General features: G+C 38.8%; 1 protein-coding gene across 3 annotated transcripts in view; it reads left to right on the top strand.

Moving 5' to 3' along the window:
* Positions 1-576: 576 nt before the first annotated feature.
* Positions 577-27,588, top strand: part of LOC132912766 (dystroglycan 1-like) — a 115,686-nt gene continuing 88,674 nt past the window's right edge. For 2 of the 3 annotated variants that reach the window (XM_060970474.1, XM_060970473.1), the window contains exon 1: positions 577-1,019. The gene's annotated coding sequence lies outside the window, so the exon portion shown is untranslated. The remainder of the gene's footprint in view (positions 1,020-27,588) is intronic. The other variant, XM_060970479.1, reaches the window with a different exon arrangement.

Below are 27,588 nucleotides of genomic sequence, written 5' to 3'. Positions count from 1 at the left end.
GAGAAATAGAGAAGGAGCAGTTTAGTGGTGCGTCGAGAGAGACGAGCGATAGAGTGCACTAGATTGACGCGAGAAAAAGAGAGAAAGAGAGAGAGAGAGGCTTAGGAGTGAGCGATGGGTTCGAGGAACGTCGAATTGGGTTCAGCGTATGACAAGGGTTTAGACTCATTTGGAAAGAAATCGAAGGTAAAAGAACGTCAAAGTATGATGATTTTATAGTATCTGATTCTGTATAAAAGTTTGCAAACCTAACACGGTAAAGTTATTTAAAATAACACGGACGTTAATCGACGAATCTCTTAGATACCACCGATAATTTCTTAATCCGTTAAGAACTGAATCGAACCGTCCATAAAATTGTGCCATTGGAAAATTTACGACAGAGGTATTCAAATGCCCATCACTAGGGGTAACGTGGTGGGCGCATGCCGCGCGACAGAGTCGGACGATCCATAACCTATTCGCGTATGGGAGTGAGACAGAGATAAAAGGAGAGAAGGCATGTAGCTGGATTATGGTGGGAGGGAGACGGAGGCGCGTGGAAGGGGACAAAGAGGAGCGAGCGCGCAGCAGGAAAGCTGCCGGGCGCCATACTGCTTTCGTTGGTTCGGCACAGTACGCGCCCAGCGCCTACGCGGATCGTCGCGGTGCTCGTCGTCCTCGTTTGTCGTCGCTGGTGGTGTAGTTCTCTTTACATTTTTTCCGCTCTGTTTTCTCCTCTGTAACGAATATTTCTGGTAACGGCGTGCGTGTCCGCGACAAGGCCGGTCGAACGGGACAGTCGAAATCCAGAGAGAGAGAAAAAGGGAGCGTGGTTTCAGTTCGGCCGCAGCCGCCGCTGCTGTCGCTGTTCTTTTCTCGACCGGCTCGCGAGGAGCGTGCGTCTTTCTCGTCGGTGCGAATAGACACAGTGGTGGAAGAAGAAGCACACGGGGATTTTACACGCTCGCGAAGACTGGACGCTGCACGTCTCCCCGTCTGGCTTCCGGAGTTCTGGCCGGCCCTACGCGTCCCGCTAGGTGAGTGAGAACACTCAGAGAGAACAAAAACCGCGCGATAGGTTAAGGTTAGGCGACACGTTAGACGACTCTTTCGTACTTCTATTTCCGCGACCATAGGTAACCGTGATCTGGCCGCTCTGTGGACACGTAAAGATAGATTCCTATGTATAACCAACGCGATTGTAGCCGTGATCCGTCGCGCCGATACCGGTTACGGTTACACGCTTTTACTTTCGACCGAGGCCAACTCGGCCTCCAAACCAGTCCGCACTTTCGGAACAGCTGCTCGCCGCTCGGACCGCAGTTTCCACCGACCGGACGAAGGTTAACGATGCACCTTCTGTTTCTTTGCCACCACCATTGTGTCTGGGTAGCGATTTCCTTCCTTCTATGGGAATCCCTCTTCGAATCGCTTACGCGGCTCTTTGTATTGGAAATTATTGGTTATCACGTTTTTTGTACACACAGGAAGTTGAAGTTTTACAGCTACATATGATGTAACTGTCTGTCGTAATTACATATCAACGTATGTTAACATACTCGTGCCTAATGATATTATTAGCTTAGCTTCGGCTATTCGTTATTGTAGCACCGTGTCGCATGCAAAGTATCGAGACACGTTATATTACATGACGTGTAGCTTGTATTTGTTTTTAGTCGCACCTTCGTTTTTTCGAACGTTACGTTAATGCGGTTAAGGTACACGAACTCGAACTCTAAGGTCAATAATCTTGCGTCGACAACAGAAGCTTGGGTTATGTATTACAGCGGAATATCACGATTCGCAGTTGACGATCGTTTGCAATTTTGTCACCGCGTGTCGAGAGGCTATCGGTGACAATAAAACAAGACATCGACTGCCCCGAATCTACCGTTAACCGATTGATTCATACCCATCGATAGGGCAATAGCCGATCATTCGAAAGACTGCAGTTTATCATTTCCAACGGGACACGCTCGACTATATTTCACGCGTTCAACAAACATACGCCTCGTTATATATGTTTTTTCATTCTTCCTATGTGTTTCTTCCATACACATCTTTTTCCACTTTTGCTTTCCTTCTTGTCGTATAAACGTACGTGAACTTGGTAAACAGATCGAGGAGCGGAACTGCATTGTACTGGAAATGATATCGAATCGTTCATTCAAGCGAAATTGCCGATATTTCAAAGGCTATCGATAGCGTGTATATGTATATTGTATATATAGAACTACCATTCACTGAAAACCGGTACCTATTAAAGTATAGCTAGAGTTCCTTCAACTCGTACTTGGCAGATGAAGTATACTAATTAGTTCGATAACTACGGACAAGCCGATTCCATTCAGCTTTCAAACTTGTGAGAAAATTTACGATATTTTTATGGCCAATAAATATCGATCCTGCGTACAAGTCTTTCAGAAGCCAGAACGATCAACTCTGCTTCTCGTAAATTTTTTTAATTCCACTACCTAGCTACGTGACTGGTATTGATCTTTAAAAAAAAAAAAAAAAAGAAACTGGATAATATCGGATAATATAAGTCATCGTAAATTTCATAATAAATGTTAACAAGTATTTGTAACGTCATTGCGTTACCTTATTTTTTTGCCTGATGAAATCGATCGGTTTGGCTTCTAAAATCTCCTTGATTTTTAGAGAAACTTATTGTTACAAAACACGTAGCTTTTTCTTGTTTCGTTAAGTTTATTATAAAACCGTGTGGAAATTTATATCGAATATTATTTCTCGGGAAAATAATAGTTCCATTTATACATTTGCGATAAGAGGTCAAATATAAAATCCAGCTAAGTAAGATTACAGTGGTGAACGTTAAGAGCTTTTTTCATCGTCCAACTAATATTTGTCTTTCACGAAAAATACATGAAACGTTTCGAAGATGATTCTCAATGGAATTTCCTTATGAAACAGAGTCTGTTTTATGGTAACTCGTTATTCCGTCTGCGATGCGTCTCTTCACCCCTCTGTCACGGTCGTTTCAGAACTTCCTGTTTACTTGGCACGAGTTTTTCTCTTCTCCGCGATGTTGCATCGATCTCGTTGCTACCGAAAGTGAAATCCGCCGGTGGCCCGGGCTTGCAAATCTGTTTTCGCCTCCACTCGTCCAACCCTCTTCGCTGCTGCTTCACTGTGATTTGCATTCTATGGCAGCTTTCTTGCAATTCTCAGCGTCTACAGGCTAACACGCTTGCTGAATTCCGTGGGAAATAATTACTCAGCAAATGAATCAAGCTACCTATGGTCGTTCATTAAGAAACACTGCGAAGGCAAACGTCTATTTTATCGATTTTAGAACTAAAATTAACTTAAATAAAGGGTTCGGTAAAAGGCAGATATAATTGCAATTTTTCTAAGAACTAGATCCATATTTATCTGAATCTTAGAGAAGTATTGGCTTGGCAACTAAGTGATTGCGGATTTGTCAATACCACCTAATGGAAAAATCCGCAATCACTTAGTTGCCAAGCCAATACGTATAAAAATGTATTTTAACACGTAGAAGCATACGGGTTGTAAGAAGCGCGACGAAGTTAAAATTCTGTCCACGTTAATTTTCAACTCTCCCTACAAATATATAATTACCAACAGAGAATTACGAATTATGACAACACAGAATTCAGAGAATAATTATCGAATAATAATCGTAACAATGGTAGAATCGTTCCCAACACCCACGTTCCATCGTATTTCATTTTTCCCTACGTCTTGTATGTTTATCGCGGAAAAACGATGACGTTTATTGAAGATCGAGCTGCACACGGTCCGTGAAGCGTTAATCGTTTTTTAAAGTGACCGTGCAGCGAGTAGAAGGCCGGTCGGGATCCCTGAAAGAGTAGAAGCTGGTTCTCTCTATTCTTCGTTCGGTTACACGGCATACCTACCACGCCAGTGGCAGATGTTTCTTGCGGACAGAAGACACGAATCCTCCGCCATGAGTCCTCGTAACAACGGGCTTCTCGTCCTCGAAACATAAATTCCGAGTTCTAGGGCTGTGCATTATGCATGCAGCGCGATGTACGAAATATTACCATAAGTGGCGTTCTTGGTGTGCACCAAGACGAATAGCTTTTCGCCAGTTCAAACCGCACTTTGCTACTCTTCTTGGTCGACGTAGGCAACGTCGTAGACTCTAGTTTCTCAATTTCTGGACACGCGACGTTCTTCTGACATCAGTCGTTACACCGGTTAACAACAATTTCTTTTTGCTACCAGAATATGCGATTACTATGCTTCTTAAATTTTAGCTCGTATCCGCTTGTCACTGGATTACTGTGTTTTATTATGCTTTCATAGCAATTATCAGATTTGAGTTTTCTGATTAGGCTTCTGGACCGTAACGAATTCTACTCTTTCTCGCACACAAGCGAGCAAAATTGTCATTTTAAGGGGTTCGTAGGTGTAATTCCGTAGAAGTAATCCTTTCGTTTGCTCGCTTAATAGCAATTATAAGTTTCTAATCTAATTTACAGTCGAAACCGAAAGTCTGGTGGAGTACGATAAGTTGACCAAATTCTAATTATAGAAGATTAGTGTTGAATTGGTCGAACATGACAGGATGAAGTTTCATAAAGTTAGAAAGACGATGCGAATCCTCTGTCTACAAGCAACATAAACTTTTTTTTCTATCGTAAAGAAATGAACTAAAAGTCTGACGGATTCTGTATCTCTCCATTCCTCTCACCAGCTTCGACGTTCGCATAACCGAGGATGGGTCGATCCTTCGTAGCATGCAATTCTCTTGGATGTTGGATGAATTGAAATTTTACCGTTGAAAAAATTTTTCATCCAGCATCTCGTCGCAATTTTCAGCTTCGCGTGGATTTCGTCGAGTCTCTAGCGACAGCCGAGAATTTCATATATTCGCAACGTTGCGATGCAAGGCAATTCATTCGCGGTGTCTATACTTTCTCGCATTCGTTTTGCGTGGGTTTGGTAGGTGTGCGATCGTTAGCCGTGTGTTGGTTGCTGGCGAAAACGTGCAGGAGGTTCCCAGAAGTAGCAAACGGACAAGAAGAAGGTTGAATTTCGTAGAAGCTGGCTCGCGTAGCAAGAAAGGGGCGAAGAAGAAACGGGGGTTACGATGGTACGAAAGGGATCGCTGCCAAGCAGCTGATGTAATTTTCTTTTTCCTCGTCCCTCTTCTTCTTCTTTAAGTTGAGTCGGCTTCCTCCCCCTCCGCTTTCATCGCCTTTCCAGTTAGCCAGATCGAGTGAAATCGAACTCTTTGTTTGACCGAGGAGAAGAATCCTTGGTCGCTTGTCAAACTTCCTTTAAATCGGATGGCTCGTGTCTGAGTGTCGACCTGTGGTGCCGATTCGCACGAGCAAAGGGATGGAAGGGAAAGAGCGAGCAAAGGGTCGTCGTGTTGCCATGGCGAATTTCGCGTGTCAATGGGATCCCTCGAACCGTGTTAACGAGAAAATGCCGGAAGCTGGTGAGATGGCTGCCACCCTTTTCTTTTCCTACAATTACTTTGACTTCTATCTGTTTTCAACCGTTTTCGTTTTCCAAAAAGACGATTTCGTGTATTGTCGTAGTGCACGTTGCATAGACAGGTTTATTTAGTCAGTTTTATCCCATTGATCATCAACCATATTAAAGAAGAAAAAGTTTGCTATAAATCACGTGTTACGTATTATACATGTAAGAAAATTTGCAACACGTTAAATCTCGTTATCGAGCTCGGGAATAATGGAAATATCAGTGCGATGTTCTTATGACTCTAAATTTGAGAAGTTAAAGACAATTTTCGAACGTAATAAGCTATTTGATAAGAGACCGATAGAACTGAAATACATTCGTGGGAACTTGTACTGTGCAATAAATATCGCAAACAGTACGTCATTCTGAATATTTTACACATTTTTGCAAGTTGGAATTTTCCGCAAATATCAGTAATCAGCTGTCGTAATTATTTTGGCCTTCGAACGATTCCGATAACCTCATTTTTCCCTACTGCCCGTTTGTCCCATTAATCACGAAACTTTCGACGATAGATACGCCAAGAGAATGCAATTTATCTTCGTACTCTATCAAAAAAAAAAAAAAAAGGTCACTCGCACGCGAGTTGCAACCAGGCGCAAAAGGGTTTATGTCATCTCTTTCTTTCTCGAGAGAGCAGAAGCAATTACATTTTTTCGTAGAACGTCCAGTGTCGAGGGACTCGACTCACGGTAGACCAGATATTCAGTACTTCACTGATGTAATTAGGTTACATGCAAGTTGCACCTCTAGTTAGACGACGAACTTACGTTTAACGAGCCGCCACTCCGACAGTATAACGTTTTAAAAGGTCCGACATTCCGTCAGACAATAAACTTTACATTTCATCCTTCTGTTGAATAAAATGTCTAGAACTTGGTATCTCTCCGATTAAGACCTGTCTTTGTTCGAATGTTTCATCGTGCGATGGAAACTCGCCATAAAATCGAACTTTCCCAACTACAAGATAGTTACGTATCTATCCATCTGGATGGATATTCAGCGGTCCTAACAGTTTACGTATAACCGAAACTAAGTTATATTACTAGAATCGGTGTCTTAGTTTAAGCGATTCCGCTCAGAAATAACCATTCTAAATGAGAAACCTGTTTCTTTGTTACCGGTAACCATTGTTAACACTCTACCGACCAATAGCCGATTAATCGGCTTTTTGTCGCCGACGCTTACCGACCGATAGTCTATTAATCGGCTTTTTGTCGTCGACGCTTATCGACCGATAGTCTATTAATCGGCTTTTTGTCGCCGACGATCTTTCTCATTATCTGAGCAGTAATTTGTTATTTAGTACTAAGGTAGCTCGCTCAGTTGCGTCAGTAACGTTGCTTTGTAAGCTCCCACAGTTTTATACCAATTTGAAAAACGAAAAGAATGATATTGGAGAGTCTAAATCGAAACAAAACCGGCGCCAGGGAGAATCTGCGCCTGAGCAGCCGGTCGGACGTGCGTATGCTGTTGAATCGGTTGGTAAAGTAAAGTTAACACTTTGACTGCCACGCCGAAGTCACATGTTTCGCTCAGGATGCCACGGGAATATTTTTATTATTCAAAGCATGTAGTGGCAAAATGATAATAAATTGACGATGTAAGACAACATTCTTCCTCAACGGACCGTTTATCTTATTGCTGGTCACCGGTGACCACCGTGGCCTTGGTAACAGTTGATAGCGACATATTATAACGAGGCTTCGTTTATTTCAACAAACCATTCGCATTCGTTATTTCGTCAGAAGCAAAACGTGCAGAATATATTGTTGGAACGTGTGGAAGATATTAGTAAACGGTATTTGCTCATTCTGTATATAATAGTAAGGTATGTTCACACTTGTAACTTCGATTATACGATTATAAAGCAGCATTTACGATTATTTTCTAAGGTGTGTTTATAATAATATTCGTAGATTAGTCTCAAAGATGTAGATACAAACACAGTGCACCGTTAGGTGCAAGATTTGTTCTCATTTTTTTTATTGATGTTCTAATAGAAATGTTTAATCGTTCAATGGGGCACTTTTATTTCAAAGTATCTTCTAATTATCGGTTATATTCAAAATGCCCTAATTGTCAATTTTCATTCAATTTTTACAATTGCAAGAAGTTCAAGCGCTCGGGTCACCAATGACCAACGTGGCAGTCAAAGTGTTAGAACTGCGTAAGAAGTGGGTAAAGGAGCCTTCGATTTGGTCTCAAATACAGTGGTTATCGCTTTTTTCTCGATGTCCGGGATTTTTGTTTTCCATTAGAGCAACTTTATCGAGAACTTTATCGCCAGTCGACCGTACATACAATTTCTACAATTGTGAAAAGTTCAAGCGCTCACAGGAGAAACTCTAGCTGGTCATCAATGACCAACGTTGCAGTCAAAGTGTTAAATAGATAGGAAGAGCGGACAGAGACGAAGGATCCATTCTTAGCCTGCTATTTAAGAATTGGAAGATGTCTGACGACTGTTGCATCGTCGGTGCCCTTTCAAATTTCACAAGAAACAAGAACCCTTCGACGAACCGCGTGTTCAGAGTGCCCTTATCTATCGCGGAATTAACATGGACGCCGTGGAGGGCATCGTCGCGTCGTCGTACGCTCTCACGCCCGTTCATTAAGACTCATTAGCAGCGCGGTGACCTCCGCAGATCCTCCGATTACACGGCGCGTATACGTCAAGTCCTCTGAACGCGCAGATGCTTCAGCCTGACACGTCCGCCGATATATCATTTCGTATATCGGAGGGTGAAACCCCTCTGGAGCATCGACAACCTCCTCTAATCACGATCTCTAGTGGTCAACATCGCTCTTTGTGAGCGTGACTCTCTCTCTCTCTCACACACTCTGCCCCTAGCTTCTGCTCTTTCGTTTGTTCGTGTCTTTCGATGTGTACATAAGTACACGTGTCGAAACGGTCTAGCAAGAGTCGTGTGTGAATCCCGCGGGCCAATTAGCAATGAACGAGACTCGAGTCATTTCTATTCGACGTCCGTGCTCTTGGATCAATGACGTTGCAGACAGAGCTTAGAATTCGAAGATAAACGATTTGCGGGTAGAAACGTCGTGTTTTTTTCCGACGTTTTAGCGAGGATTTCAGCGTAGGAAAGGAAAAAGAAGGCGAAATTTCTCGAAGATTTTGATACATCGATATCTACATTTTAGTCATCGTGAAAGTTTAAAATTTAGAATATTCGAAAATAGTCCGAAGAAGCGATACGACGTCGAGATATGATTCAGACTTTGGGCTACTTTCTTTCTTCCGGGTGTGATGAAGAGCGAAGAATTTGAGGTAAGAATTGTGAAAGTATTTTAATGCAAAAGTATGTTTACGTGGAAAGTCTTCGAAGAGAATACAAACGCAAGATAACAACATTGACGAGGAAAGAATATTCTACGAAACGAAGTGGACGAATAGCAGCGACTCGAACAACGATACTTGGAGTTTTCCTTATAGATACCACGTATCTAGCCGGAAAGTTGGCGCCGTCTAGATTGTACCTCGTCGTTTTACGATGCCAACCTGTCGTAACAAGAGACTATTTGCCTAGGTCGACCGTACTCTTCGTCGCATTTTACGCGGCAATTTTAACGAAGTATCGTTTGATTAAGTGTCCTGTAACTTATGACCTACTCCGTGCAATTCCAAGATATCTGCATTTCCAAAGCAATTATCCGCCATCCTAATCTGTTTAACTTCCACGCAGCTCTGATATCTCACTTCTGTTATATCACCTTCTATTACAAATTAAACCACACCTCCTGCACTAAAAGTCAAAGCTACACGGTAAAAGGTATCTTTCTTAAAAGCAAAAATCCAAGTCACGTTGTTGCACGAAACACCACACGACATGGCGAGACCACGTAAGACGGGAGAGTAACAGCGACGGTGGTCTGCTTCTCGAGAAGCGTCGCGCCTGTAACGCCGGTTGTAACATAGCAACCTATCAAGGTGTATTAGAGCAGACAGGTTTTTTTCGAGACAGTAGGTCGACCGTTTAGACTTTTAGACGGCATCCACTTCAATTTTAACTTACACCGTGGCGTCGTAAAAGCAGTCCCCTCGGCATACACCGAAGCTTTTATATACCGCGAGTTGCAGAAATGCTCCGGTGCTTTCGATGCGTCTTTGCGAGGACGATGGTACGCGGATTTGCGGGAGGTGGAACCGACTAGCGATGCGAAAGCTTCTGGTCGTGTCTGTAGCCAACACGATCCTTTGTATACCGCACCCTGCTACTAGATATCTGGACGTGTACGTCGTCTACACGCGTTGCAATTAGCCGGCCAACATGGCTCGTGTGCTGGCACGCATGAACATCGCGATATTATGGTCACGTAATGGCGATGACAATGGAATTTGTCAGGAGTCCATGACGAATCGTCGATACGGATGGCATCCTGTTTCGAACGTGCCTTCGGGTTTGTATTTTAGTCGTCTTGTTAATTAAATCTAGCAACATTCCTTCCACCTTTTCTCGATCGTTCCCTCCGTCATTCCTATATTTACATCGTAATTTCTTATTTATATATTCTGCTTTTAAACCTGTCTATTTTATTCCATATGTATCTTTCCATTATTTTTATCAGTTCTATTATTGTACAGTTCATCTTTAAATAGCGTTGATCTTATAGAATCTTATGGAAGAAATTTTCTTATTTATAAAAGATTTATTTGCGATATTCCACTTTTTAAGTGAATTTATTTTCCGACCTGTGATCTTCAGTCTGCATCAACTTGATTAAACTCTAATTTTACCGGCTGGATTAAACATTCTTTTAATTAAAACCGGCTTTCAGGATTAATTAAATTTCGTTTGTTTATTGGCGAAAGGGTTCTGTTGTTCTTCTTTCATTTTGCTTACACGTACGTTTCTACGATTCTCAGCGTGTTTGTTGCTCCTGTAGCACACGGTTTTTCTTTGCTGGCAATAACTTGCAGCTCGAGGCAGTCGGTACGCGCATTGTCGTGGATCCGTCCAGCGTGCACGTCCCTGGTAAATGGACACAGGGGTCCGGAGCTTTGTCTCTGTCGCGCCACGTGTGTCAATGTAATTTACTGCCTTCAGCCTGTGTCCGCAAACATCCTCCACGCATATGCGTTCATCGGCGAAGAAACGTCGCCGCCCTTTAACCACCCCTGATTTACGCTCGAGAGGAGGCGAGTTCGCGACGGAAGCTCGCAATCTGCCGGGAAAACGACTTCCAGCGAACACGTGTAATGTGCTTTCTTAATTTTCTCTTTCCTTTCCTACCAAGCTATTCCAATCGTTTTACCGAGATTTACGATCTATTTTCTGTTTCTTCTTTGCCCTACGTACACCAATTTTAAATATTCCTAACACATTACGTTAGAGACATAAATACACACGTATTAGGTTGTCCGAAAAGTTCCTTTCGTTTTATAAGAAAATAATACACGCGCAATGTTTTTGGTTTTATATTAGTTTATTGAATTATACACGAACATAATGATAGAAATAGAACGAAATGGATCATACTTAATTCAATAAAATAATATAAAACAAATTGTTGTTCATCTATTATCGCCTTATGAAATGAAAGAAACTTTTTGGACAAACTAATAGAATTTATCTGAATTTGATGTCTTAAAACAGAAGTCTTATTCCTTACACGTTCGATATTGTGTATATGCAACGTTGTACTTGTAAATTGTTATTTAATTTAACGCTATATGTATTTATTCGTAGTAAAATTGTCTCAGATGTTTGCACGTTATATCCCGTTAAGAAGTTGTCCAGGAAAATGATCGACGAAAAGCAATTTTTACTCTCACAGGCTAAACATAAAAGACATAACCTAGCAAACACGAACCACATGCTATATTTATTTTTATTTATTTTTTTTACCAATGAGATATAACACTTTACCAAATGTCCTTCAGGACAAATTGTAAAAAAACCAAAATAAAATTAAAAAAAAAAAAAAAAAACAGGCTAAAAGGGTCCGGTTTTGAAAGGTTTAGCAGCCGATTAAACGGACGTCTTCTATTGTCAATTGCATTTGTCAATATCACCTAATGACAAAATTCGCAATCACTTAGTTGCCAACTCATAGTTGAAAAATCACAGGTAGTTAAATATTTAATGAATTTAATATGGCAGATGTACGTCAGCCGATAGATTCGCCCAAGTAGAATTCGACTGTGATAGTCAGACGTTCCTTCGTTATATTGCACGCTTGAAAAAAGTGTGGTAACACGTAGTGTTTGTTCAAAGGTACTTTTGTTGGAAATTGCTGCAAATACTGGAAACCGAAAGTTGAAAAGAAACGGGCTATCTTTATAAGCTTAGGAATTTATGACAAAATCCTTTGCGCAACATTATCGTTACGTATCGCTTCTGGGGAAAAATGCAGCTGCACCACGTTTCAGGACAATTTTTTTTTACCGCAAGATACTATAATATGGATCAAGGATCACGCGTAGAAAAGGAATCGAAGGCATTAGCGATTATTCGCATTTATTTAGCGGGCTCCACGAGAGCTGGAAAGTGCTCTTAAGCTAAGTTTCGCAATTAAAGCGCCCCCCGTGGACGTTTCTTTTCGAATTTATACAGCGCCGAGTCCTGCTCGGGAAACGAGTTCTTTTTTGTTTCTCGTCGTACTAATTACAGTACCGTCTACCACTCGCTATAATCTCGAACCGTTTCTGCTACCAGCAAGGATACATACTCGCGACATACTGAAATTGTTACTTTCGTGTCATAAATATGCATCGTGTGTGATTCGATCTTGCACGATTTTCAGATTCGTAATATTAACTTAAAAAAAAAAGAAACAAAAAATAAAAGAGCGCAGGAAGATTAGATTCCAACGTGAACATTATATGTTACTCGTTCGAAACGTAATATATGTAGTTTATTCGCGCAAGCTAATTCGTACGTCTGTAATACGTTAATGCAATCTTTGCTTCAATTACGAACGACTTTCAAACGCGTCGAATATTGCACGTTGCATCGACGATTCTTATGATAATCGTTACGGTCGAAGACTACGGGACAAGATAAATACTTTTCACGAGAAAGCAATTTTGTGCAAAATTCAGTGTCACCAAAAGCGTTTTGCCGTTGTATACCGTGAAATAAATTTTATGCCAGTTGCCACACGTTTCTACAAAACGTACCAAATCAAATAAAATGAAAAACGTCGATCCGTGTCAGCCGTCAATCTCGCGTTAAAATCACAAATTCAATAAAAAGGGAACGTATTTGTTAAATATATTTTTCTCCTGCGATTTATGATCATTTTGAAGCGTTGTAAAACGTTAAGAAAAAGATGGCGAATATATCGGATTTTCTTCAAAAAACTACGCTACGTGCCGATGAAAAAAGTAAATACGACTTGAAAGAAACTTGCAAATATAAAATCGGTTTCTTATCCCCTGCGGCAATCGACCGTCTGGGGAATTGTTGGCAGGAAACGCGCGAACGTTTGTGCAACGGCGTAAAAAGGCCAGGGGATCTCGGTTGAGCAGATTTATGCGGTTGAATCGCAGTTACGCGGACGCGCAAGAAGCGCACGCTAGTTTCGCACAAGCGAGAGTAGCAGCGAATCGTAGGAATTAAGCGTTAGAACAAATCAACGCGTCCCCTGTGCACGTCCCTTGGAAATTCGTTGTATAAATATCATTTATACAGTCGTCCTCGTTCACGATCATATACACCGTGCTTCTTGCACGAAATTGTCGGTTTAATTGCCATTTGTGGCTTAATACCGTGCTTACGTATATTTAGCAAAGTTGGTTAGAGATGAACTTCCATCTCACTTTACTCCACTGTCGTTATCTTTCAGTAAAGTAAACCATTTTGAACGGCGATGGTTCGTAAAGGGAATTTAGTAGCTCGATAGCTTAGAAAACGGAATTTAACGTTCGAAAATTTAGGTTTATTACCCTACGGAGCCCTGGCAGTTATTTTCCGTGGGTTTTCCATAATTTGTTACAGCATCTACACGCGCGAGAAACTTGAAACGAAGTAAAACAGGAGAAAGAGAAAGGTCAGGTAGAATTAATAACGCGAGTTAACACGACGTTTGATACGAAGTTTGAACAGCTCGGATCAAAAAGCTTGCCATTGGTTTGCGCGCTGCAACGAGATACGAGTCGCTTTAGCTCTTTTATTTCTCTTGTTTTATCTCAGTCGGACTTTTTGTCCCTGGCCGAGGTGAAATTAAGCGTTGAACGCGAAGACGAACGGTTACACAGGGCCCTGGCCGGACATAGCGGGTTCATATTAAAAGGTAGAAAAATTGAAACTGTCTCGAGCAAAGATTACGCATCCTGGTGCGCCTTGTTGGACACGATTTCATGGGGCAGACACATTGTCGGCCAGGCTCACGGTGTAATTTCAGTTAAAAAGAGAGGGGACGGACCATTTAACGGTGTCGAGCGCACTGTCTCCTCCTCTGTTGCAGTGAGCTCGGCATTAAAAAGTTTCCACGGCGAGCAGCACACCGCCTCAGGTGAATCGTGGCTCGTTCGAGCTCCGCTGGCTTTGCCTGGGCTAGCTCCCAGCTCCGAACTTTCGATGGCTGTTCGCGTTAATGGTATTTTCGTGGCATTTTAACCCGGAACCGAGCGTGTTGCTCGACCAACGCCCGCCCTGGGGAACAGGCGCGGATTTATCTTCCTTCTGTTGACCCTTTTTCCTGGCGTTCTTATTGGTACGCTCTCGGATTTTTATGCATCCCTGGGAAATTTATTGCTGCTACTAGCGGCGCGGTTAAAACGCTCTATTCATATTTTTTCACAGAAACTTTATGAATTTACATCGGCTGCGTTGTCGGACATCTGAATTTTTGGACGATCCTTCCTTGAAAGCTTCGCGTTACGCGTATCTTTTCTATTTTCTTCTCTTTTTCTTTTTCCAGGTACCTTTCGTTTCGATTTCTTTGGTGTACATCTCATTTTAACCACTTGCGCTACCAATAAACTCACGCTTGCGCGTGCCGTGCGCTACGATATAACACGTTGGTAGTGTCACACGCTCAGGAAGACCACCCGCTCAGAAACATCCTGCATACCACAGCCATAGAAACAATAACCAAATAGTAACGAAATAGGCGTCTCTGAAATGACACCAGGCGACAATCCCTCCAGAGGGACTGAAACCGTAGTATAAAAACCTTCTAAAATAAGCGCTCGGATCAGTTTCTTAAAACATTTTGACCCAGTCTCTTGTAACACTTCGAACCGTCGCTCCGTCGAATTTGCATAATAAATTCTATTATCATATATAAAGCTCAATTTCTTCACCTTACTCGTGAAACGTTCGAACTGTGACGCGAGGAGATCACCGGATTTATTGTGTCCCCGACGTGACAGTAGCTCAGCGCGTTGGTAGTCTTACGTAGAGAATTTTACACGGATATGAATATATGCTTAGGGCAACAATAGCATTTTATTTATTAATAATCTACTACTGTATGGTAGATTATTACAAACGAAAGATCTGACTGCTGTCATTTTTATTTCTGCGACAAATGCCTATCGGCGTGGTATACACATCGCTGGCGATTTTGGAACAAAAGTACGTCTTTCTAGCGCAAGTGGTTAATAGTTTAGGTCTACGTAGAAATGTACGTAGGCAATACTGTTCTTCAGATATATTATACGAAATGGTAAAAGTATAATACCACGGTAGAACTCCATTTGTTGGAACGAAATTTTAATTAGTATCTGATTAAATGAACTACCGGTTCAATCCACTTAATTCCTGTTATTCGAATGAAAAGCAAAGGTAGCCGGCAAACTTGGTAAACTTTAATTACATAAACTTGTTGTTCCGTGAAAAGTTGATATATAATCGGAATTCTATCGTAGTTGTAATATGTAGAGGTCGATAGTCTCTTCTTCGATCCAGTTTCATCCTGAATCTGCATAAGCACCCATAGTCTACTTATTAGATTGCCGACATCTCTCAATGAACGATTACGATGACTGGTCCTTTCTTTGCTTTTCCTCTTCCACTTTTTCTTTGATAAGATAGCAATGCTACTACCTTCATCGAACAGAATTTGCATTCATTCGAAGATGATATTTAGGGACGAAGCGAGGGATTGAAGTTCTCTCGAGGCTGTTCGTTTGATATTGAAATAAGGACGATGGAAGGATAAGACTTCGCTTTGGACAATTCCATCAGGAATTGTATGAATTGATATGCAGTCGAGGTCCCGTACACTTGCCTTTCAAATTTTCAACACACGCGCGACCGTTCGAGATAAAAAAGTTGACTGGAATATGCACGTTCCACTTTCGCGATACGATATAAAATCGAAGTGCAGGAAACACCTGTTGGGATACTTCGGTGCAGAAGCGAAGTTTCGCGTAACACTCGTCGGATATGGGGACCGTGTTGGGGGTCGGAGATGTATTACTTCGGCACGAACACACGCCACTTTCCATCTTGTCTTTCATCAAAACTATCTCGACTGTTACACGAGCGACGACTGTCGTCCAGGACCAGCTATCGTTCGCTTAGATTTAACTTCATTCACAACTGCGAATAACTGTAGAGAATTTCACCTATCGATACGTTCTCTGATGAATAATTACTCTTCTTTACTTGTAGGTTCACATGTTTTAATATAATAAAATTAATATTAACATTTGAAACATTTAACAGAATTTTAATTTCGGTGTTTGTCATACGTATGGACAATTGAAAATATGTTTTCATTCCTAGATTTTATTTTATTTATTTTTAATTTATTTTTTTTAATAATTTCTGTGCATACCTTAGCTTAACAATACATTTGCAATATAGACACCAGGTATGTAATATATCACACACGCTATGTTTGTTCGTAAGGGACGCTGCGAAAAGAATTTACGAAGAAGAATTGATTTTTTGCTAAATTCTCTTCTTTATATTTTCCACTACTTATAGATTCCCTTTTTTTAATAATAATAAAATGTTAATTTCGGTGTTCGTCATGTGTATGGACTACTGGAAATATGTTTTGATCCCCAGATTTTCTATTCTTCTTAAACCTCCTATTTCTTTTTAAATAATTTTAAATACATTTGCAATATAGACACCAGGTATGTAATATATCACACACGCTATGTTTATTCGTAAAAGACGCTGCGAAAAAAATTTACGAAGAAGAATTGATTTTTTGCTAAATTCTCTTCTTTATATTTTCGACTACTTATAGATTCCCTTTTTTTAATAACAATAAAATGTTAATTTCGGTGTTCGTCATGCGTATGGACAATTGAAAATATGTTTTCATTCCTAGATTTTCTATTCTTCTTAAACCTTTTATTTTTTTTAAATAATTTCTGTGCACACCTTAGCTTAACAATACGTTTGCAATATAGACACCAGGTATGTAATATATCACACACGCTATGTTTGTTCGTAAGGGACGCTGCGAAAAGAATTTACGAAGAAGAATTGATTTTTTGCTAAATTCTCTTGTTTACATTTTCGACTACTTATAGATTCCCTTTTTTTTAATAATAATAAAATGTTAATTTCGGTGTTCGACATGCGTATGGACTATTGGAAATATGTTTTGATCCCCAGATTTTCTATTCTTCTTAAACCTTCTATTTCTTTTTAAATAATTTTAAATACATTTGCAATATAGACACCAGGTATGTAATATATCACACACGCTATGTTTGTTCGTAAGAGACGCTGCGAAAAGAATTTACGAAGAAGAATTGATTTTTTACTAAATTCTCTTCTTTATATTTTCGACTACTTATAGATTCCCTTTTTTTAATAATAATAAAATGTTAATTTCGGTGTTCGTCATGCGTATGGACTATTGGAAATATGTTTTGATCCCCAAATTTTTTATTCCTCTTAAACCTTCTATTTCTTTTTAAATAATTTTAAATACATTTGCAATATAGACACCAGGTATGTAATATATCACACACGCTATGTTTGTTCGTAAGAGACGCTGCGAAAAGAATTTACGAAGAAGAATTGACTTTTTGCTAAATTCTCTTCTTTACATTTTCAACTACTTCTAGGTTTCCTTTTTTTAATAACAATAAAATGTTAATTTCGGTGTTCGTCATGCGTATGGACTATTGGAAATATGTTTTGATCCCCAGATTTTCTATTCTTCTTAAACCTTCTATTTCTTTTTAAATAATTTTAAATACATTTGCAATATAGACACCAGGTATGTAATATATCACACACGCTATGTTTATTCGTAAAAGACGCTGCGAAAAAAATTTACGAAGAAGAATTGATTTTTTGCTAAATTCTCTTCTTTATATTTTCGACTACTTATAGATTCCCTTTTTTTAATAACAATAAAATGTTAATTTCGGTGTTCGTCATGTGTATGGACTATTGGAAATATGTTTTGATCCCCAGATTTTCTATTCTTCTTAAACCTTCTATTTCTTTTTAAATAATTTTAAATACATTTGCAATATAGACACCAGGTACGTAATATATCACACGCTATGTTTATTCGTAAGGAACACTGCGAAAAGAATTTACGAAGAAGAATTGACTTTTTGCTAAATTCTCTTCTTTACATTTTCAATTACTTGTAGGTTTCCTTTTTTTAATAATAATAAAATGAACATTAACATTTTAAACATTTAACATAATACAAAAAAAACAAATTTAACATAATAAAATATTAATTTCGGTGTTTGTTATGCGTATGGACAATTGAAAATATGTTTTCATTCCTAGATTTTCTATTCTTCTTAAACCTTATGTTTCTTTTTAAATAATTTCTTTACATACCTTAGCTTAACAATACATTTGCAATATAGACACCAGGTATGTAATATATCGCACACGCTATGTTTATTCGTAAGGGAAGCTGCGTAAAGAATTTACGAAGAAGAATTGATTTTTTGCTAAATTCTCTTCTTTACATTTTCAACTACTTGTAGGTTTCCTTTTTTTAATAATAATAAAATGAACATTAACATTTTAAACATTTAACATAATACAAACAAACAAATTTAACATAATAAAATTTTAATTTCGGTGTTTGTTATGCGTATGGACAATTGAAAATATGTTTTCATTCCTAGATTTTCTATTCTCCTTAAACCTTCTATTTCTTTTTAAATAATTTCTTTACATACCTTAGCTTAAGAATACATTTGCAATATAGACACCAGGTATGTAATATATCACACACACTATGTTTATTCGTAAGAGACGCTGCGAAAAGAATTTACGAAGAAGAATTGATTTTCTGCTAAGTTAAACATTCGTGGAAAAATCAGAAACCATTCTATTATTTAACATTCTGTCTGATAAAATTATCTCTGTGAAAGGCTTCAAACTTGCACCAGCTTGTTCCTAATATTTTCTCATACACGACACATTCTTCTTACAGCAATGGAAAACGTTTAGTTGCGTTTGCTTTTAATCACTGTGTACGGTATTGCCGCATTTTTAATCTTTTCAAACGACTTTATGAAAGGAATGGAACGCAAGAAGAGGCCGTAGGGGGAAAAAGAGCAAGGGGAGGGAGAGATATTTTTCGCACGATGCGCCACCCGCATCCCGGTCACGATTAATTAACCAGCAACCGAGCGTGTCCTATTTACGAAGTTAAATGGAAAATAGAACGGCGAGGATTGAACGGTGCCAGCAGGAAGGGACGAAAGTCGATGGCTCCTTCCGGTGAGTTCGCACGATCACGCGGAAAAAAGTGTCGATCGGACGTGCGGAAACTGGCGACGCGGCTCGACACCTTTTCGTCGAAAATTGCTTTTCCATGCTATTCCCTAACGTTCGTGTCGTTGATTTTACTATTTGCCGCGACTGGGTTATGAATTTTCCAACGGTTCGTAAAGATGGATAGATAGGTGTTCTCGCCGAGGTGCGCAAAAGTAATAAATATTTCAAAGCTTAGCTCGTTGCAGCTGCTAGCATACGTATCGCATTTTAATACACGTTATATTTAACCGTTTGCAGCCGTGAAACGCCTTAACGATTCTTTTTATCCGCTTAAACGAATCAACGTTTTTCCCACAACATCAATTAATTCAATCAATTCGAAGGTGTGAAATAAACGAACAAGCAACCTGTTGAAGCGAACAGAGCAAATAAATCAGCAGACCGTTATTAGCTGACACGGTGATAGCAAATGAACTTTTAAGAAACATTGTAATTAATCGCGAAGTAAAACTAGTGTCTGGCTTTGAAACAAACGTTAAAAGTTCACTAAAAATATCATTTTTGCAACAACGATTAATATTACCTCGACTTTAAAGATAACACGTTTTAAACGGTTTATCGTCGCTCGACTTCGTTTGTGCGAGATTAGATTCGCCGAATTTGATAGAAGCAAAGTCGAAGGCCGAGTTTGAACGAAGAACGATAACAATTTAGCAAAGTAGAAGTGTTGGTTGGCTTGCAATAATCCATAGTAGCGTACTATGTTCAGTGTACGTCCTCCATCGCGAAGATAGGACGATGCCTCGAAAGGAAGCGGCTTTATGCTCCTTTCAACTTCCGGTCACACAAAGCGGACCTTGTCTTTCTTTCTCTCGAGCGGCCATCTCTCGACGAGCTGTGGAGAGATATTAAAAAAAAAAAAAAAGGAAAAAATGCACTCGCCCTTATAGTCGAGCGGAAAGTTCGAATCCCGCCTGCTTCATTCAAAGGGGACTTTGTCGAAAATTAAAAGCTGCCCGTTTCCGTTGATTCTCTCGCGTGGAACTCAAGCGAGCTACTGTTTGACCCGAACGGACTCAGTTTCTCACAGCAGTGGAAACTCAGCCTCGAAGCTTTTCGAAAATTTCGTGAAATGCTCTTGCTTCTGTTCATCATCGTAGTAAAGGTTCGGTTTATTTTTTCGGAGCCTTGGAAATTTCTAGATACTTCTGCTTGTTTCCAATACGAACCTGCCTAGATGAAAGCTATGGATTTCGATTTGTCGTTCTCTGTACTTCAAAGTTGTTAGAAAATATCGAGATATGGAAAGAACGTATTTTTTTTTTTTTATTTTGTTTTTTTTTACAATTTGTACTGAAGGACATTTGGTAAAGTGTTATATCTTATTAGTGAAAAAAATAAATAAAATAAAAATAAATATAGCATGTGGGTGGCTACCCCCAGTGGGGTGCCAGCTTCGTTTTTTCTAAGTTATATCTTTTATGGATCGTGAAGGTGAGTGGCTATCCTCGATTTCCGAAAGGTCTTCTTCCAGATAGGAATATCCGCTGTCCGTAATACTTTTTTTTTTTTTTTTATTTTATTTTGGTTATTTTACAATTTGTCCTTATGGACATTTGGTAAAGTGTTATAAGAAAGAACGTATGACAAGTTGATTAAATTCAAATTCTCCATCTCGTTTGCGTTTCAACGAGCAAATATAGCGACAAGAAAAATCGCCGTAAGATTAAAACGGGGTATTTTCGCGAGCTTAACCGTTTGTGTAAAAAGCGTTAATTTATAAATATTATTAATTCATAAATATTTGAAGCTTTGTTTAATAAAGATTCCTGAGAAGATACTAATGAAATACAAAATACCATCAGTCGCCTGTAGCGTTCAAATGTACTGGCATTTTTCCACACAAAATCTAAACAGCGCGATCGCTCTGCTTGCGACTCGAACGGTCAAGAAACTTTTCATCAGGAATGCGAAAAATGCAACAGTATGAAAAGAAAAGCGTGCAAAGAATGCAACAGACTTGAGAAATATATTCGCCGATAATTCCAACCTGACTTTCTTACCCAAACGAAAGCACAAGAATTGAAGATCTCGAGCCACCGAGTTTCTAATTCATCGGGCACCTTCGGTTTCGCGAAGAAAAGAAAAACAATCGAATATGTTCGTACTTAGAATTCCAAGCAGGAACAGAGAGAGGCTGCTGAACGGGAAAATCATCAATATTAACGAGGAAAGAGAGGACGTTTGTACATTAACGTACATCTTGTTCGAAGATAAGACGAGCCTAACCGACGAGTTCCTTGTCGTTCGTTTCCGTTCCGGCGAGTTGGTTCGTTCGTTTCGAAAATCAGTCACGTCGATCATTGCCCGTCCCGTATTTTCCATCAGCTGACGGGTCACACACGAAACCACTCGCAGCGAAACGTTATCGCGCGAATGCTCGCGCAAATCTACATTTGGAACGGTGCGGTAAAATTGTCATCGCGTATTAAAAGATAGTCGCGTGGAAAGACTTGGTGACGCGAGATTTCCACGCGAAAGCTTTCCAGGTATACCGGTTAACGGTTTGCTGGCCATTTCCCCGGAATCTTCGGAAACGTTCGTCAAACGAACTTACTACTCTCGCCGGAAATTACAATTTCTTTGTTTCCTTCCGTTGGTGTAAGTCGGATTCCACGAACTCGCTGGATTTCTTTTAGCTTCGCCGTCCTTTGCTTTTTATATCATTGAGATCATTGAAATACGCAAGTGGCAGGTTAACAATAGAACTACCAGACCAGTCAAATTCACTGGTTTTACAATTTTATTTTAAAATTTCTACTTCACGTTATATTTTTTCCGCGATGATGCAATGACTTTCGCAAAGATAACTGAAAGAATAATATAAAGAATTTTATTTTGCTTTTTATGTATTCAAACTGAAAATAATTTTGTATCGAGGCTACTTATAGTAAATAGAGGCTACTATAAGTAAATATACTTACTTATATGTACTTATTACCAATACCAGTCAAAATGTAAAAGGGTTTTGCAATCTGTTTATCGAACCTCAATTAACCAGTTTCCTTGTTTTGTACAATTTCCCACACGTTTTTACAATTTTCACTGCGTATCACTCAATATGACGATATCCGGATCGATCGCTAGATCGCTAGATGTTAACACTACAACTACCACACCAGTTAAATTGACTGCTTTTACAATTTTATTTTAAAATTCCTACTTAATGAATTCCTAATATAATAAATTTTATTTTGTTTTTTATGTATTCGAACTGAAAATAATTTTGTATCGAGGCTACTTATACCAATACCAGTCAAAATGTAAAAGGGTTTTGCAATCTGTTTATTGAACCTCAATCAACCAGTTTCCTTGTTTCGTACAACTTCCCACACGTTTTAACAATTTTCTCTGCGTATCATTCGATACGACGATGTCAGTTATCAGGAAAATTCCAAATCGATCGCTAGATCGCCTGATACCAACACTAGAAATACCACAGCAGCCAAAATGACTGGTTCTACAATTTTATAAATATGTCAATCCTCGTTTAGGGATGATGGTCCCAGATGGATTAATAATACCAAAAATGTACTACATAAAATGGAATTCCTTCTGTAAGAATGCAATAAATCAATAAATATACAAATATTCTATTATTAAGTATTTTTTAAAGACCAGTCATTTACACTTGTTCTACAATTTTATAAATGTGTCAATCCTTGTTTAAGGATCCCAGATGAATTAATAATACCAAAAATGTACTACATAAAATGGAATTCCTTCTGTAAGAAAATAATAAATCCATAAATATACAAATATTCTATTATTACGTATTTTTTAAAGACCAGTCATTTACACTTGTTCTACAATTTTATAAATGTGTCAATCCTTGTTTAAGGATCCTATATGAATTAATAATACCAAAAATGTACTACATAAAATGGAATTCCTTCTGTAAGAAAACAATAAATCCATAAATATACAAATATTCTGTTATTACGTATTTTTTAAAGACCAGTCATTTACACTTGTTCTACAACTTTATAAATGTGTCAATCCTTGTTTAAGGATCCCAGATGAATTAATAATACCAAAAATGTACTGCATAAAATGGAATTCCTTCTGTAAGAAAATAATAAATCAATAAATATACAAATATTCTATTATTACGTATCTTTTAAAGACCAGCCATTTACACTTGTTCTACAATTTTATAAATGTGTCAATCCTTGTTTAAGGATCCCAGATGAATTAATAATAGCAAAAATGTACTACATAAAATGGAATTCCTTCTGTAAGAAAACAATAAATCCATAAATATACAAATATTCTATTATTACGTATTTTTTAAAGACCAGTCATTTACACTTGTTCTACAATTTTATAAATGTGTCAATCCTTGTTTAAGGATCCCAGATGAATTAATAATAGCAAAAATGTACTACATAAAATGGAATTCCTTCTGTAAGGAAGTAATAAATCAATAAATATACAAATATTCTATTATTACGTATCTTTTAAAGACCAGCCATTTACACTTGTTCTACAATTTTATAAATGTGTCAATCCTTGTTTAAGGATCCCAGATGAATTAATAATACCAAAAATGTACTACATAAAATGGAATTCCTTCTGTAAGAAAATAATAAATCAATAAATATACAAATATTCTATTATTACGTATTTTTTAAAAACCAGTCATTTTCACTGGTTTTGGTCTAAATAACTTCGTGTTAATTATCGGTAGTTCTATTGTTAAGGTTGTAGCGTAATTTGTTATTTTTTAATCAGAAGAGTACGGCGAGTTCGATGTATAACGATATTTTAAGTATCCTTTTCTCGAATGAAAATATTGTCGTATTTTTTAAGTGAATTATAAAGTCTACAAAACATTAGAATTTTCGTACAATTACCTCCGTAAAAGTTGTTATTAGGTTGTCCGAAAAGTTTCTTTCGTTTTATAAGGAAATAATAGACGCTCAATGTTTTTTGTTTTATATTAGTTTATTAAATTGTACAGGAACATAATAATGATTATACTTAATTCAGTAAAATAATATAAAACAGAAACTCTTGTTTATCTATTATCATCTTATGAAACGAAAGAAACGCGATCAGACGATTGTCTTTTACCGACAGTGAACTTTCTGTCGTTTAAATCGAACAGTTAACGTAATGATAATGACGAGGTGAACGTCGATCGATGATCACCAAGACGATGTACTTGTGCGACGAAATTAAGAAATTGGCAAAAAGCGAAGTCGATCGGTTCGCTTTCTGAGAAGCAACAATTCAGCAGACTTTTTTGCAACTTGAGTTTTTCAAAGATTCAAGCGAACATAATAGCAGTAACTGTTGCAAGACTTTTTAGCAGAGATACTCTCGATGTTCGAAGCTCGATGGACCTCCTTTTTCGCGCTTTCTTTTCCGCCATCGTCGAACCGACGTAGCTCGTTTCGCGTCGCCGGACAGCCGATTAACAGAAAGTGTTTCTGTGTAAAAGGGAGCCGCGTAGCGCAAATGGAGAAACGGTATCCGACGTTAAAAACGCAAGGAAACGTGTGCACCAAGTTGCCCGGCAATGCTGGCGTTGTAAGATTGATAGCTCGTTGCAATTGCTTTTTACAGGTTTTCAAGTATTTGCTTGGCAACTAAGTGACTGCGGATTTTGTCACTAGATGGTATTGAAAAATCCGCAATCACTTAGTTGCCAACCCAATACCTTGGAAATTTCATGGCAATTTCAGCTTCCCTATGAAACGGTAATTCTACTTGAAAAATGCGTGCAATTTGAGCTGCATAATTTACGTTAAGTAGCGAAGCCTTATTCAAAATAAACACTGTCGTAGCATATTTAAATACGAATACGAACGTGTGTACTTATAGCGGAGAAAGAAATAAGATGAGGACAGCTTCCGTCTCGCTATAGAGGAATCTGAGATGGAATCTTGCTCCGCGGATTAGATCTGATTAGGGTTGACCGAAGGAAGTGCACAGCCTTATTTCTTCGTGAAATGACCACCTTCGTGAAATGACCACCTTCGTCATTCCTCGATGTACAGGTAACCAGTGGCGATCTCTGGATCGTCCAAGTAAAAAACCACGCGATCGTTCGAATAGAATATTACACGCGTTAATAAACATGAATTTTCAAACTACGAGCAATTATCGTTGACTTGGAATTCTATTTTTCCGGTGACTCGGATATCACGTCGCCGATAATTCCCCGGAGAGTGGATCAATAAGGTCTCGCGACATCGCTATCTATATACCAACTATAAATCGCAAAGAATCGGTGCTGCAACAGCAGAATTTTTTGAGAATTTTATGGTTCGAACGTGCTGTGGATTATCTATGGCCAATTGGTTTCGAAGGTAAACGAAGATTATCGCTGGTTTTTCTTAAGAGTTGCAGCTGCTTCATTCTCTCTCCTTGCGCTACAGCGAGTACGAAAGATATTCGCGTCCTATTGTTTCCGTCGTAACATTTGCATAGCGATTAATTGGGACGTAACGTATGAAATTTCACATAGTAAGAGTTTCACGCGAGCAGAAAAATTGAATGCAAGGAAGATTAAGCGCGGTAACGGGACGCGCTTTATTGGAAAATATTTGCAAACACAAATCTGTAGCTACGGTATATAGCGAGGTTAATTTGAAATAAGATTGAAGGTAAAGATTTATACAATTAAGAGTACGATAATACAGGGAATTAATAGAAAATGCCACAGCGAGATTGAGAACAGAATTGAAGATAAACGTTTACCAAGAGAGCGATTTAAATCAGTAGAATAATTCGCTGGAAGAATAATTCACTCGTTGTTAATGGTAGATCAACAGTATGTGTAATATCTCGTTTAATATTTCACACGATCTTCGCTATTCGTTGTGCAGCCGAAATCACACGTTTCGCTCAGGACGCCACGGGAGTATTTTTATTATTCTAAGCATTTCATAACAAAATAATAATAAATTGACGATGTAAGACAACATTCTTCTCCAATGGACCGTTTTTCTAATTGATGGTCACGGGTGATCACCGTGGTAACACGATTATGGCAAAGCCGAATTATCCTTCAACGCAGTCGATTTCACTGGGATATTCGATTCTTCCACAGTTGAAGCACGTTTTCTTTTCCATCTAAAGAAATACGATCGATTTCTATGTCATCCAATCTTTTAACACTTTGACTGCCACGCCGAAGTCACACGTTTCGCTCAGGACGCCACGGGAGTATTTTTATTATTCAAAGCATTTAATGGCAAAATAATAATAAATTGACGATGTAAGACAACATTCTTCCCCAATGGACCGTTTATCTTGTTGGTGGTCACCGGTGACCACCGTGGCGCCTTGGTAACAATTGATAGCAACATATTAAGTCAAGGCTTCGTTTATTTCAACAGACCATTAGCATTCGTTATTTTGTCGTAAGTAAAACGTGCAGAATATATTGTTGAAACGTGTAGAAGATATTAGTAAACGGTATTTGCTCATTCTAAATATAATAGTAAGGTATGTTCACACTTCTAACTTCGATTATACGATTATAAAGAAGCATTTATTATTATTTTCTAAGGTGTGTTTATAATAATATTCGTAGATTAGCCCTCAAAGATGTGGATGCAAACACAGTGCACAGTTAGATGCAAAATTTGTTCTCATTTTTTTAATTGATGTTCTAATAGAAATGTTTAATCGTTCAATGGGGCACATTTTATTTCAAAGTATCTTCTATTTATCGGTTATATTCAAAATGCCCTAATTGTCAATTTTCATTCAATTTTTACAATTGCAAGAAGTTCAAGCGCTGGGGTCACCAATGAGCAACGTGGCAGTCAAAGTGTTAGAACTGCGTAAGAAGTGGGTAAAGGAGCCTCCGATTTGGTCTCAAATACAGTGGTTATCGCTTTATTCTCGATGACCGGGATTTTTGTTTTCCATTAGAGCAACTTTATCGAGAACTTTATCTCCAGTCGACCGTTTCTTGGAAGTAAATTTTTCCCTCGTAAACGGTACTATTATCTCTTTCGTTCTTGTTAAACTTGCGGGTCGAGAGAAACTGTTGGCGAAACTCAAACGTCGGGGACGGGTGGCCGAAAAAATCCCCAGTTCCTTAGACCGACTTCGAAAAGAAGTTTTGTCGTGTTCTTCCCCTTTTTTCTCCCTTTCTTTTTTTTTTTTTTTTTTTTTTTATCTTCTTCGATGGAATTTCCTACGACAAGTAGAACGTGAAAGTTGAATCGTTTCAAGAGCCCTACTCGACGTTCCCCTCGATCCAAGTAAGTCTTCCTTCGACAACGCTGGACATGTCGCGAGCTAAACTCCGAACATCACGCTTTACATTCGTGAAATCTTCTGACAATATCGAAGGGATTTGGTTCGGGGCGCTTGCCACGCTTGTTTAGGCCCCGTCCATACAGTATTTTTTCCAACGCTATTCTTATTTTTCTGTCGA

Source organism: Bombus pascuorum, chromosome 12 (genome assembly GCF_905332965.1).
Source record: "Bombus pascuorum chromosome 12, iyBomPasc1.1, whole genome shotgun sequence".
Lineage (NCBI taxonomy): Eukaryota > Metazoa > Arthropoda > Insecta > Hymenoptera > Apidae > Bombus > Bombus pascuorum.
The sequence above is the reverse complement of the archived record's forward strand: the minus strand, read 5'-3'. Positions and strand labels throughout refer to the sequence as shown.